Source organism: Lathyrus oleraceus, chromosome 1 (genome assembly GCF_024323335.1).
Source record: "Lathyrus oleraceus cultivar Zhongwan6 chromosome 1, CAAS_Psat_ZW6_1.0, whole genome shotgun sequence".
NCBI lineage: Eukaryota > Viridiplantae > Streptophyta > Magnoliopsida > Fabales > Fabaceae > Lathyrus > Lathyrus oleraceus.
Window position 1 is genome coordinate 248,094,698 of NC_066579.1, and position 15,858 is coordinate 248,110,555.

Sequence of the window (15,858 nt, forward strand, 5' to 3'; positions counted from 1 at the left end):
GAACTTCCTGATTTCAAAAATATTTTCCCTTTGATACCCGAGATGGCAGAACCAGCTCGTGCTCTTAGAGATTATGCCGCTCCATCGCAAGATGAACCGCATTCAAGTATTGCTCCGCCCGCAATCGAAGCAAACAACTTTGAACTCAAACCTTCACTGTTGCAGGCAGTGCAACAGAACCAATTCTCTGGGAATCCTACCGAGGATCCTAACCTTCATTTATCCGTATTTGTCCAATACGCTGATACTGTTAAAGCTAATGGTGTCACTTCAGAGGCAATTCGACTTCGTCTTTTTCCTTTCTCACTAAGAGATAGCGCTAGAAGATGGCTTCAATCTCTTCCTTCTAACTCAGTCACCACATGGAACGAGTTGAAGAAAGTTTTTCTTGCTCAATATTTTCCGCCAAGCAAAACAGCTATGTTAAGAGCCCAAATAAATGGATTTAAACAGAAAGATAACGAGTCTCTTTTTGAAGCATGGGAAAGATACAAAGACATGATGAGACTTTGTCCACACCATGGTTTAGAAGACTGGTTAGTAATTCATACATTCTATAATGGTCTCCTGTACAACACGAGGTTAACAATAGATGCCGCCGCCGGTGGCGCGCTAATGAACAAACCTTATGCTGACGCTTACCAACTTATCGAAAGCATGGCTCAAAACCACTATCAGTGGGGAACCGAATGAACAATGGTGGAAAAACCTCAAACGAAAATTGGCATGTACGAGATAAGTAACCTTGATCATGTTAATGCAAAAGTGGATGCTCTGGTCCAGAAAATTGAAAGTTTAAATGTATCACCTCCAGCCACAGTAGTTGCCATAACTCAGAATTGCGAAGTCTGTGGAATCCAAGGTCACACTCCTGCAAATTGTCAACTCCTAACAGGAATCCAAGCGGAGCAAGTAAACTATGCTCAAGGAAGCCCCTATTCGCATACCTATAACTCAAATTGGAAGAATCATCCAAATTTTTCATATAAGAGTAATAATGCTCTATACGCACCTGGACAATCTCCAAATTAAGCCCCAGCTATACCTCCGGGATGTCAGAAGCCGACCCCATCTACACCTAACAATAACGCCCCTAGGAAATCCAACTTGGAAATCATGATGGAGAACTTTATAGCTTCTCAACAGCAAACCAATAAAGATTTCTTAAACCAGAATGTACACACTGGCGAACAAATTAAACAGCTAGCAAGTAAAGTAGATGCCCTGGCTACTCATAACAAAATGCTGGAAACGCAAATATCACAAGTAGCTCAACAACAAGCGCCTACTTCTGCCCCAACTGGTACATTTCCTGGCCAACCCCAACCTAACCCAAGAAGCCACGCTCATGCAATTATACTGAGAAGTGGAACGGAAGTGGAAGGACCGTCTGACCCAAGGATAGAAAACCAAAACTCTGAAAGGTCAACTGAGGAAAGTGAACCTAAGGAAAAGGCAGAGAGTAATAAGGAAACCGTAGAAAAGAAGGAACCTTATGTACCTCCACCACCTTATAAACCACCTATCCCTTACCCTTAAAGGCTTGTTAAAACCAAAGATGCGGGCCAATTTAAAAAATTTGTCGACCTACTAAAACAATTAAACGTCACTATCCCGTTTACAGAAGCTATTACGCAGATGCCCTCATATGCCAAGTTTTTAAAAGAAATTCTTTCTAATAAAAGGAAACTTGAAGATAGCGAAACCGTTACACTTACTGCTGAATGTAGCGCTATAATACAGAATATGCCTCCTAAACTTAAAGACCCAGGTAGTTTCTCTATACCTTGTCACATAGGAAAATTTGTCATAGACAAAGCCTTATGCGATTTAGGAGCCGGTATTAGTGTTATGCCTTTATCCATATGCAAGAGACTTGAAATGGGAGAATTAAGACCAACTAAAATGTCTGTGCAACTAGCAGATCGTTCCGTAAAATATCCTGTAGGAATTCTTGAAAACGTTCCAGTGCGCATAGGTCAATTCTACATTCCAACTGATTTTATAATTATGGATATTAGAGAAGATGAAGTTACACCCATTATACTGGGAAGACCGTTCTTAGCAACCGCCGGTGCAATCATAGACGTAAAACGAGGACGACTCACTTTCGAAGTAGGAGAAGAGAAAATTGAGTTCATCCTTTCCCAATTTTTGAAAGCACCTGCAATAGAAGATACATGTTACTTCATGGATATCATCGATGAATGCATAAAAGAAACGGAGTTAGAAAAAGACAAATCATCTGACTACCTTGTAGAAGAAAAACTTAACCGATGTTTAGCAATAACACCGGACCCTACGCAATGCCTCAAGAAACCAACCTTAGACCTGAAAACACTTCCCAAGAATCTGAGATATGAATTCCTAGACTTAGAGCTTGAACGACCAGTGATAGTTAATGCTGACCTAGGAACACTCGAAACAGAAAAACTCCTGCATATCTTAAGAAAATATCCAACCGCACTAGGTTACAACATTACCGATCTTAAAGGAATAAGTCCTTCTATTTGTATGCACCGCATCATGTTAGAAGAAGACTGTAAAACTTCTAGGGAACACCAGAGAAGACTAAACCCGATCCTGAGTGAGGTAGTGAAGAAGGAAATAACCAAGTTATTAGAGGCAGGTATCATATATCCTATATCTGATAGCAAATGGGTTAGTCCTGTACACGTAGTACCAAAGAAAGGAGGCATAACAGTCATTGAAAATGAAAAAGGAGAAACTATAACCAAACGAATCGAATCGGGATGGAGAATGTGCATTGACTATAGGAAACTAAACAAAGCAACCCGAAAAGATCATTTCCCTTTACCATTCATTGACCAAATGTTAGAACGATTAGCAAAACATTCACATTTCTGCTATCTAGACGGTTACTCAGGTTTCTTTCAAATACCAATTCACCCTGATGACCAAGAAAAGACAACGTTTACGTGCCCTTTTGGTACCTTCGCTTATAGACGAATGCCGTTTGGCTTGTGTAATGCTCCTGCAACTTTCCAAAGATGCATGATGGCAATATTCGCCGATTTTCTAGAAAACATCATGGAAGTATTTATGGATGACTTTTCCGTATGCGGACAAAGCTTTGAAGAATGTCTTGAAAACCTAGAGAAAGTTCTAGAGCGATGTGTAAAAGTAAACCTAGTACTTAATTGGGAAAAATGCCACTTTATGGTACAAGAAGGAATTGTTTTAGGACACATCATCTCAAATAGAGGAATTGAAGTAGACAAGGCCAAAATAGAGGTAATCGAAAACCTTCAACCTCCGAAGACTGTGAGAGAAGTACGAAGCTTCTTAGGACATGTCGGTTTTTACCGACGATTCATTAAAGACTTCTCTAAAATAACTAAACCGTTGACCGGATTATTGATGAAAGATGCTGAATTCATATTCGACAATAAATGTTTAGAAGCATTTCAAACGCTTAAACAAGCACTGATCTCCGCACCCATAATGCAGACACCAGATTGGAATGAACCATTCGAAATAATGTGTGATGCCAGCGATTGCGCTGTAGGTGCCGTCTTAGGACAACGAAAAGATAAAAAGCTTCATGTTATATATTACGCAAGTAGAACTCTAGATGAAGCACAAATGAATTACGCCACAACCGAGAAAGAACTTCTAGCAGTAGTGTTTGCGCTAGATAAATTTCGTTCTTACTTAGTCGGAGCCAAAATAATCATCTACACTGACCACGCTGCTATAAAATACCTCTTAACTAAAAAGGATGCAAAACCTAGACTCCTAAGGTGGATCCTGTTACTACAAGAGTTCAATTTGGAAATCAAGGACAAGAAAGGAACTGAAAACGTAGTAGCAGATCACCTCTCTAGACTTGAGAACCTTGAACCGGAAAGAACAACAATTAACGATGATTTCTCGTACGATAAGCTTATAGCTACTTTAGAAGAAAATAACGCTGATAAACAGGTAGAAACTACCTTAGCAATATCTGTTACACCGTGGTACGCTGACCTCGTCAATTATTTAGCTGCCGGAATAGTTCCATCTACCTTATCGTACCAACAGAAGAAACGATTCTTCTATGATATAAAACAATATTACTGGGATGACCCCTTACTTTTTAAAAGAGGCCCCGATGGTATTTTCCGTCGGTGTATACCCGAAGAAGAGGTAGAAAGTATAATCCAACACTGTCACTCCGCTTCTTATGGTGGACACACAAGTACATCCAAGACCTGCTCTAAAATCCTACAAGCCGGTTTTTATTGGCCAAGTATATGGAAGGATGTACATGCAGCTATTAAGAAATGTGACAGGTGTCAACACACAGGAAACATATCTAGACGTGACGAGATGCCACAAAAGGGCGTTTTGGAAGTCGAGATTTTCGACGTGTGGGGAATAGACTTCATGGGACCTTTTCCATCCTCTTTCGGCAACAAATACATACTCGTGGCAGTTGACTACGTATCAAAATGGATTGAAGCTATAGCTTCTCCAACAAACGACACACGAGTAGTAACTAGACTTTTTAAGAATATAATATTTCCAAGGTTTGGTGTCCCAAGAATAGTTGTCAGTGATGGTGGATCGCATTTCATATCCAAAGTACTCGAAAAACTACTGCTTAAGTATGGCGTAAGACATAGAGTAGCGACACCTTACCACCCTCAAACCAGTGGGCAAGTGGAAGTATCTAACAGAGAGATCAAACAGATACTAGAAAAAACAGTCGCCACTTCAAGGAAAGACTGGTCATTGAAATTACCAGAAGCTTTATGGGCATACCGAACTGCTTACAAAACACCCATAGGGACAACCCCATTTAAGCTAATTTATGGAAAATCCTGTCACCTCCCGGTAGAATTAGAACATAAAGCCTATTGGGCTATTAAAAATCTAAATTTAAATTATAAAGCCGCCGGTGAAAAGAGAATCCTTGATATAAGCGAATTAGAGGAACTCAGAAGAGACGCTTACGAAAATGCCAGAATCTACAAAGAAAGAACAAAACAATGGCATGACAAGCGCATATCAAGGAAAATCTTCAAACAAGGCGATACAGTCCTTTTATTTAACTCCAGACTAAAGTTATTTCCGGGAAAACTACGATCTAGATGGTCAGGACCTTTTCAAATCACTAATGTTTTTCCCAGTGGAGCAGTAGAAATTAAAGGTAAATCTATGGAACCATTTACCGTAAACTGGCAACGTCTAAAACATTATCACTATGCAGAAAACAATGAAGATTCGCAAGTCTTGCACTTAGACGAAATGCCTCCAGAAATCATAGATTATAATTGATTGTTTTTATGTCGAGTTTGCGACATTAAACAAAGCGCTTAGTGGGAGACAACCCACAAATTATTTTATTATTCTATTATTATTTTTTTTTATTTCTTCCTTAATTATTCTTTTAATTTCTGTTTAATATTCATTCTTAATTTATTTTAATTTATTAAAAACTTTTCTCTTCTTTCGGCATTTGGCCAAATCCTGACTAAAACTATTGTTTTTCTTTTCTCTAGCTAACACTAACCTGATGGGACATATTGATCGTATGGGTATCAAATTCAGAGGAACAGCTCAGAAGCAAAAGTTTGAGGAACTAGCCTCGAGAGAGATGCTACCTAGCCTGTATGCTGATGACTGGGCAATGACTACCCTTGGACTAAGACAAAGTGTCCTGTATTTGCTGAATCAGATAGGGTGGGAAACCGCTCCTATCCGTAGACAGTTTGTCACTTACCGGAGACTGACTCTAGAATTCCTTAGTTCCCTGATCTATCTACCCAGCCATGGAAAAGGAATAAGCAGAGGTTTTATACAGTTCAGAATGTTAAACATGGAGTACCAATTTAATATTCAAGATTTTACCAACCTTTTAGGCTTCCCTACATCCTTTGACACATTCACAGTGAGCCAAGAGGAACTTTTAGAATATAGAGAACTTGAACACTTTTGGGGTAACTTGACTGGAAAGGACGATCCCGAGGAACATGAGTTTCTCTCTGGAAACATACATAACCCGACCTTTCGCTATTTCCATAAGATCCTGACCCACACCTTATTTGGGAAGAAGCCAAACAGTACCACAGTTTCACGTGATGAACTCTTCATCATATTTTGTGCTTCCCAGAATCGTCCAGTAAACGGTGCCACTTTTATGTTAGCAAATTTGGACCACCTTATCCAAGATGAGCGAGCACCAATCCGAATAGGCGGTTTGATAACTATGATAGGTAATGCTATTGGATTACGTCAGCCTATACTCGACTTAAGCCCTTTTTGTGGCATTACTACTATGAGTATACCCTTCCTCTTCAACACTTTGTTTATAGCAAACCTAGGGTCTGATGAGTTTGAGCTTATTATTGATAACCAAGTTCTTTGCCTATTCACCATGCCCGATCCTAGGACTAGTGTTCACAACCGCAACAACTGGCTCTACAATCTGAACGAAACCCCCTCCCCTGCTAGATCCACTGAATCCATCCAGGACTATGAGATTTGTGATGACTATGAGACTTATGATGACCAGATTCCTTATGCTGAGTCAGATCCTCAGACACCATCTGGATATCATGATATTGACCCTCCTCCTCAACCTGCTCAGACCGAAGAATCCGCAATACCCGACCTTAGACATCATATGCCCGGAACTGATTATAACACTACCATGGAAGCTTTGATGTCAGAACAAGATGCCCTCAGAGAAGAGTTCACTAGCTTGAGGCACGAATTTCTGGGATACATGAACAGTATGACAAACCAGTTTCACGAGTTGCTATACCGTGTTAACTCCTTTGCTCCTCCGGCCAGCGATCGTGCAGATGGATAGAATTTATTTATTTTTCTTAGTTATTTAGTCTTAAGCTATATTAATTCGTTAATGTTATTATTTGTTTCTCTTTCGCACTTTTTGTTTTTCTCCTTGTTACATTATGATTATTTTATTGAAGCTATTTATTCATTTTATTATGTACTATCTATTATGCTCTCTACTGTTGCTGCCTACATAACTTATTAAAGAACAATATATGTGTGCATCATTGTGCAAAGTAGAATGACGTGCAGGAAAATTAAATAGCAAAATAAAATAATCAAAAGCAAAACAAAATAATAAAAATAAATATATTACCAAAGTAACTATGAAGAACGCTAGCTAAAGCCTTGCCAAAAAGACTGTGTGACGAGCGTCACACAATCTATGACGAACGGCACGCCAAGTACTTGTGACGCCCGTCATGCATCTGTAACGAGCGTAACACCCTCCAGACTAGGTGAACGTTACAGTGCCGTTGGAGACGAACGTTACACCCTTCAACTTTTTATCTTCCCCATTTATTCACATTTACCCACATTTATTTACTTTTCAACCACCTCCTTTCCAATTTCCAAATTTCTTTCCTATAAATACCCACCAAACCTCCCTTCATTCACCACAAACCATTCTCTAATATCAAATACATTTCTTTTCTTTCCAAATTACTCCTTCAAATTCATTCATCACTATGGCGGAAAACCAGAATTTCGGAAATATCATCTTCCGATCCGAAGATGAAAATTATCAAAGGGAGCAATTCGAGCGTTTCCAACAGCGAGGCGTCGTCTCCACCAGGTATCCCGATTCAACTTGTTTACAACAATTAGGATTACTCCAAGGTATCGAGTGGATGCTCCGCCTTGCCGACTTAACCTTCCTTTGCACTCATAATCAACCCACCTACCCCTCCCTAACCTTAGAATTCTTAAGTTCATACGACTACACCACTCCCGCCGGTGAGGACGAATTCTTAACCGGTACCGCAACCTTCCGTATGTTCAACACTGAGTACTCCTTAACCCAAAACCAATTGAGTACCATGCTACAATTTCCCATAGAAGGTCAGGTACACCCCAGAATACCTCCAAACTCAAACTGGAACACAGTTGCCATTTTCGATCTTTTCAAGCGAATTTCTGGTATTGATGCCAACAACTGGGAAGAGCTCCTTCTTTCCCACATACATAACCCAACTATCCGGTACTTTATCCGCATCTTGCAAAACACCGTTTTTGGAAGACCGAACAACAACAAGGTCAACTCAAAGGAGTTATTCTTCCTCCATTGCGTCTTCGAACCGGATACTAAGGTAAACGCCGCCTCCTTTCTATTTCATCATATCCGCACCTTATGTGCTAGAGGCCGGCAACCTTTTATAATATGTGGATTAATCACCACCATAGCACTTGGCTTAAACCTAGGGGACCGACTCCAAACTTTAGAATCTTTACCTCCCCTATTTATGGATATAGGCTACTGCCGGTCCAGCCGCCTAATAAAGAACCGAATAGGCGGAAAATATTACCTTATGGTGAATAACCAGGCCGTCCCAAGCGTTGTTCTCCCCAACATTTCCCTAACCGATGTCACCAATCCCAACCGCCACCTCTATGATCTGAATGCTCCCGAAGCTACCGAGCCTTCGCATACAAACCCGTCTGCAGACGAGTTCGAAGAAATGGAGCAAGGTGATAACGCTCCTGCACAACAATCAGTTCCGCTCAACCCTTCCGATACTGCAGCTGGCCCATCCTTCCGACGTCGTCGACGAAGAAGGCCTGCAACCAACGACGACATCATGGATGCTATTGATGGTATGCAAGCACAGAATGTCGAGATGATGCAAATGATGCGTCAAATGGAACAACAGCAGGAAGAGAGGAATACCATAACCAATCAGCGGTTCACTGAGTTGTTTAGCAGGTTCGACAACTTAGACTTACGTTAACGATCACCAGGCCCAAGAACAAGAGGCGGAAGGCAACCTTAACTTTCTTTTTTCCTTTCTATTTCATATTTCATTTCGTTTCCTTAAAACATTGGGGACAATGTTTATTTTAAGTATGGGGGGGAAACCATGTTCTTTCTATCCTCCACTTTCCTTTTCAAGTATGTTATTTTCCCTTTCATTGTTATTTCCCTTTTTTATTATGAAAAAAAAAATTATTATAATATAGATTTATTTTAAGTCAAGTCCCTAGTGTGAAAAATTCTTATTATCTATTCCCCTCAATTTTCTTGAGCCATAACAGAAATTCAACACACCCGATAAGTATAAAGGTTGCTTATTTTATAAAACTTGAGTGAAATCAAAAACAAAAATTATTACCATAACAACGCTCTGAGAACCTCAACACGTTAGATCAGGATAAGCACCTATTATATCAAGTCCATGGACTTTTAACCTTATAGTAACCCCAAGTAGTTTATACGAGAAGTCAGCACCATATTAATAGCAAACTACGTGGAGAGCCGATGAATATAAGTGAACGATTCCCAAAGTAACATAAAAAAATATATATCAGGAAATGCACTAATTAAGTTAGGTGATCCTTACCAGATCATTTAATCTAAAGGTTGCATATCATACAAAAGCATAATACGAGAGATCCATTATGAGTTGGTTCAGTAGGTATCTGGTACTGAACTTGGTAGGGCGGACTACGGTCCGATCCCCCGCAATTTGCAATGGACTGAATAACAAAGTTATCCGACTTATGTACCAGAACTTCTAGCTAAAAGGGGATCAGAATCACTAACCGGTTACTCCACTATGTGCGCGAAAAGATAAAGGGCTTAATGTGATTGCGCTAGAATGAAAACGGGTGAAATAAAGTAAAGGAACTAGGACAGCTATAAGGGCATTACTTGAACTGGTTTGCATAAGGTGAGGTTATCTGAGGTTGTGGCGGTGGTTGTCAATGTCAAGATTAAACTCAAGTCACTTCTAAACAAAGTTTACATGCAACCTAATACGAATCGATGCGTGTTTTGAAATTTCACCTGGCTAAAATTTTTAAGTTCTATACCGTATTTTGCTTGAGGACAAGCAAAGATCTAAGTATGGGGGAGTTTGATAACACGAAATTATATCACATTTTAGGACTTGATTCAATTAAATTATATTATTATTTACTTTAAATTTTTTCATTTTATCAGATATTACGCGGTATTTCCTTCCTATTTATCTCAGGTATCTATTTGAAGCAAAAGTAAAAAAAGGAAGAAAAGGAGGTGTAAAAAGAAGTTACTGGAAACAAATAGCAAAAGCCAAGCCCAACCCAAAGAAGGCACAGGCGTTGTGCCTGTGACGAGCGTCACAGAGGTTGTGACGAGCGTCACGCTATATGCACTTGTGTGACGAGCGTCACACATGGTGTGACGGACGTCACACCATTCCCCTATATTTGAGGCACAAGGAACGCTTCAAAGACGTTGAGACAGAGTTGAGCCCTATTTCCACGCCCAACTATTCTGCACGTTGAAGACTTTTTGACGCGGAAGCAGTTGCGGGAGGTGGCTTATAAATAGTAGCTTTTTGGAAAGCTCAGGGGTCGACGCCTTTTTCCAGATTTTTGCCGTTTTCGTATTCTTTCTTTTTCCAGCAGCTTAGGCATACTTTTATAGTATTACTTTGACAAATTTTTATATTGTTTTCCTTTTGAAATTCTATTTTCTTTTCCAGCTCTTAATTAATTTTTCGCACAATAGTTTCTACACCGGAAACTATTGTGTACCTTTTACCGGGTCTAACCTTACGTTAGAATCTAGTTTTTTTATTCCTTCATTTTATTTTTCTGCCTGATTGAAGAACTCAAGAACAAATCCAACCGGTCTGTGGTGGAGTGTTCAAGACTGCTATTTAATTATTCAGGTTCTTTATTTATTTGTTGAATTTATATATGCTTGTTTTTATTATTAATTTTTGCTGCTTGCCTGTGATGAATCTGTTTATGCATGCTATTTATTTAAGTCTGTTTAGCATGTCTGGCTGATTTATTTAGGTATCGGTATGTAAAGTAAGCGGAATGAAGGAATCAAAACTAAGTTGGTTTAATTAAGTTTAAAATTAAAATCACTCTTTTTACGGTCTCAATTTACAGGTTTAATAACAAAGTTTTTGTACGAAAGTAAAAGACATAAAGAAGTTAAAATCAATAGAGCGAGAGTTTGAGGTTTTGACTGGACAGTGTAAATTGGACATTAATTCTAGATCAGGGCGAGAGCAATTTTTAGAGTTAATTAAATTCTAACCTTTTTCAAAAAGTATTTTTAAAGATTGAATGTGAGGGCGAGAGTTAAGCATTTGAGTTTAATTATATAACCTAAGTCAACAGAGCCAGAGTTTGAGATAAGGGTGTTTAAACGATTAGTGTTTTCTTAAAAAGAGTTTCTACGGATTCTACTGTTTTCAAAAAGTGGTTTTTGACTTAACTATAAGTGACAGCTACGTTAATATAAAATCATAGTTTATTCAACAGAGCGAGAGTTTGAGATAAAACTTTTAACCAATAGCGTCAACTGAAAAGATTCATTTTAAAACCAAGAAACCAATAAAGAATTGATTCCCTAATTACGACGAATTACATACCGATATTCGCTTATTAGATATTAATTTTAGATCTTATTTTAGTTTTAGCTTTTTCCCCCAAACAATCAAAGTATTACCTGCCTTAGCCTTACGAAGTAACCTTAGATAACGGTATATCGATTCATAAGTCCCTGTGGGATCGATATCTTTTAAAACTACGCGATAGAACTGTGCACTTGCAGTTTGTACCCCAAATTCGACTCATAAAGTCGCGATCAGGTTCCGAGGATGGTGCGAAGGAAGTCAAGATTGGGTCTCAACTGTGTCCAGAAGATAAGAAGGGGTTGATTGATTTTCTTCGAGATTATTCTGATGTGTTTTCTTAGTCCTATCAAGACATGCCTGGGTTGGATTCTGAGATTGTGGAGCATAGGTTGCCGTTGAAACCAGAATGCCCGTCGGGCAAATAGAAGTTGAGAAGAACTCATCCTGATATGGCAGTAAAGATCAAAGAGGAAGTTTAGAAGCAGATTGATATTGGTTTTCTTGTAACCTCAAAATATCCGCAGTGGGTGGCCAATATTGTGCCTATTCCTAAGAAGGATGGAAAAGTCCGCATGTGTGTTGATTATAGAGATTTGAACAAAGCTAGTTTGAAAGATGATTTTCCTCTGCCACACATTCATATGTTGGTAGACAATATAGCTAAATTCAAAGTCTTTTCGTTTATGGTTGGATTTTCTGTTTATAATCAAATCAAAATGGCACCTGAAGATATGGAGAAGACCACATTCATTACGCCCTGGGGAACATTCTGTTATAGAGGGATGCCTTTTGGTTTAAAGAATGTTGGTGCAATGTACCAGAGAGCTATGACCGCTCTTTTTCATGATATGATGCATAAAGAGATTGAAGTTTATTTTGATGATATGATTTCCAAATCAAGTGATGAAGAAGAACATGTTGAGCATTTATTGAATTTATTCCAGCGTTTGAGGAAGTATAAACTCCGCTTGAATCCCAATAAATGTACTTTTGGTGTTCGTCCTGGTAAGTTGTTTGGCTTTATTGTCAGCGAGAAGGGTATCGAAGTTGATCCTGCCAAGGTCAAAGCAATTCAAGAAAAGCCTGCGCCCAAAATTGAGAAGTAACTCAGAGGTTTTCTCGGTCGTTTGAACTATATCTGAAGATTTATATCGCATATGACTGCCACATGTGCACCTATTTTCAAGCTTCTTCGGAAAGATCATTCTTGTGATTGGACCAAAGATTTCCAGAAAGATTTTGATGGTATCAAAGAGTATCTGCTTGAGCCTCTGATTCTGTCTCCGCCTATTGAAGGAAGACTGTTGATCATGTATTTAACTGTGCTTGATGAGAGTATGGGTTATGTTCTTGGTCAGCAAGATGAATCTAGAAAGAAAAAGTATGTAATTTACTACCTCAGTAAGAAGTTCATCGACTGTGAGACTCGGTAATCTATGCTTGAGAACACGTTGCGCATTGGCTTGGGCTACTAAGCGTCTGTGCTAGTATATGTTGAATCATACTACTTGGTTGATATCCAAAATGGATCCAATCAAGTACATCTTTGAGAAACCTGTTTTAACTGGGAGAATTGCTCGTTGGCAGATGTTGTTATATGAGTTTGATATTGAATATTGATCTCAAAAAGCAATTAAGGGTAATGTCTTAGCTGACCATTTGGCTCACCAACCAATTGAAGATTATCAGTCAGTGCAATATGGTTTTCCTGACGAAGAGATTTTGTACTTGAAGATGAAACATTGTGATGAACCATTTCTTGAAGAAGGGCCAGAATCTGGTTCCCGTTGGGGCATGGTATTCGATGGAGATGTTAATTCGTATGCTAATGGCATTGGGGCAGTGATTATTACTCCTCAAGGCACTCATTTTCTGTTTACAGCTAGATTGACTTTCAAGTGTATGAACAATATGGCTGAGTATGAAACTTGTATTATGGGGCTTGAAGAGGCAATTGATCTCAGAATAAAATATCTTGACATCTATGGAGATTCAGCTTTGGTTGTGAATCAGATCAAAGGTGAATAGGAGACGAATCAACCCGGTTTAATACCATATAGAGACTGTGCGAGGAGGATATCAAATTTCTTTACGAAAGTTGAGTTTCATCATATCCCTCGAGATTAAAACTGAATGGCAGATGCTCTTGCAATGTTGGCTTCAATGATTTTATGGTGAAATTTTGGAATGAAGTTCCCAATTTGACTATGATGCGTCTTGACAGGCCAGCTCATGTGTTTGCTGTCGAAGAAGTTAAAGATGAAAAGCCTTGGTATCTTGATATCAAATGTTTCCTCCAAAGTCAGATTTACCCGCCTAGGGCATCTTTGAAAGATAAGAAGACTTTGAGAAGGTTAGCTGGGAACTCCTACCTGAACAGTGATGTGCTTTATAAGAGAAATTTCGATATGGTTTTGCTCAGATGCATGGATAGACATGAAGCAAACATGTTGATGACTGAAGTCCATGAAGGTTCCTTTGGTACCCATTCTAATGGACATGATATGGAAAAGAAGATGTTGAGAGCAGGTTACTATTGGCTGACAATGGAATCTGACTGTTGAAAGTTTGTGAAGAAATGCCACAAGTGTCAAATTTATGCAGATAAGATTCATGTTCCTCCGACACTGTTGAATGTCATTTCCTTTCCATGGCCCTTCTCCATGTGGGGAATTGATATGATTAATATGATTGAACCCAAAGCTCCAAACGGACATCGTTTCATTCTTATGGCTATTGATTATTTCACAAAGTTAGTTGAAGCGGCATCGTATGTGAATATGACCAAGCAAGTTACTGTAAGGTTTATCAAGAATCAGATTATATGTCATTATGGTGTGCCAAGCAAGATCATCACTGATAATAGATCAAACTTGAACAATAATATGGTGGAAGCTCTTTGCAAAGACTTCAAGATTGCACATCATAACTCTTCTCCCTACAGACCTAAGATGAATGGGGTTGTTGAAGCTGCAAACAAGAAGATTAAGAAGATCATCCAGAAGATGGTTGTCACATATAAAGATTGGCATGAGATGCTCCCATTTTCTTTTCATGGGTACCGTACATCCATCCTCACTTCAACAGGGGCAACCCCTTTCTCTCTTGTTTATGGCATGGAAGCTATGCTCCCCGTGGAGGTTGAGATCCCATCATTGTGTGTTTTGATGGAAGCCAAGTTGACAGAAGTTAAATGGTGCTAGACCAGATATGATTAGTTGAATTTGATTGAAGAGAAGAGATTGACTTCCATGTGTCATGGTCAGTTATATCAGCAAAGAATGAAGAAAGTATTTGATAAAAAGGTCAAACCTCGTGTGTTTAGAGAAGGTGACCTCGTGCTCAAGAAGATCCTATCTTTCAAACCCGATGCTAGGGGCAAATGGACTCCTAATTACGAAGGCCCATATGTTGTGAAGAGAGCCTTTTCAGGCGGTGCTTTGATTCTTACAACTATGGATGGTGAAGAGTTCACGCGTACTGTGAATGCCGATGCAGTCAAGAAATACTTCGCCTAAAAAGAAAAGAACAACTCGCTAAGTTGAAAACCCGAAAGGGAGATCCAGGCAAAAATAAGAGTCAAAAAACCGAAAATTTATCCCGGTAGATTGAGTACCCCACCTTGGGGCAATCTAGGAAAAAATTAGGGATTATGGCAAGTAACTGCATTCAGTTAGTCCTAATCACGGAAGCAGGTTTGAGCAAGTCATTTGGTTCTGATTCATCATTCTCAACTGAAGACAAGCACAATGGATGTTGAAGTTGGTAGGCAGAGTAATGATCATTCTATTCAATGTAGCTTTTTTCCATGTAAATGACCATTTTCAATTTTTGTAAAAATCTATGGAGTCTCGTCATTTACGGACTACCATTCTATTAAATAAAGTTGAGCTTTTATCCAATTATTTCTATTCTTATTTACTTCTGCTAAAAAAAATTGAATATTTATGATGACAATTTTAAATTAATGAATAATTATTTTTCTTAAAACAATAAAAAACAATCACTTTAAGAATAATCGATTTTAGTAAGGAATGTCAACAGCAATCTGAGAGCAGGTAAGTCTTGAAGTGTGAAGCATTGTTGGTCTTCCCCAAGTAGTTGTATCTGGTAACTTTTTCCCCAACAGTTTGTCATTTATCCCCAGCTTGGTTGATGAGTTCTCTGCCCGAGTGATTTCTCATCCCTAGTAGAGACGGTGGGTATCATCTCTAGTTGAGCTGACGATCGGTCCTGATCAGTGCATTTTGATGCACATTCTTCTATATTTATACTTCTTCATTTCCATGTTTTAGTTTGGTTATTTTTCCCTTTTAATGTGTTTTTATAATTTATCTTATTTTTACACTTATTTGTTTTTCGCAGTTTATTTTCAGCATTAGCAGTCTGCACGAATAAATTCATAACTGGAGCTAGGAGTATCGGATCAAGGTGTGCTACCAGTATTTGGAAAGCTAAGAGAAAGAGCTACGACTTT

The 15,858-nt window shown here is 38.8% G+C and overlaps 1 non-coding gene across 1 annotated transcript; it reads right to left on the reverse strand.

The window, feature by feature from the left end:
* Window positions 1-420: 420 nt before the first annotated feature.
* On the reverse strand, window positions 421-527 carry LOC127117098 (small nucleolar RNA R71). The gene has a single exon (XR_007801858.1). It is a non-coding gene; the product is annotated as a small nucleolar RNA R71 (small nucleolar RNA).
* Between the last annotated feature and the right edge of the window lie 15,331 nt (window positions 528-15,858).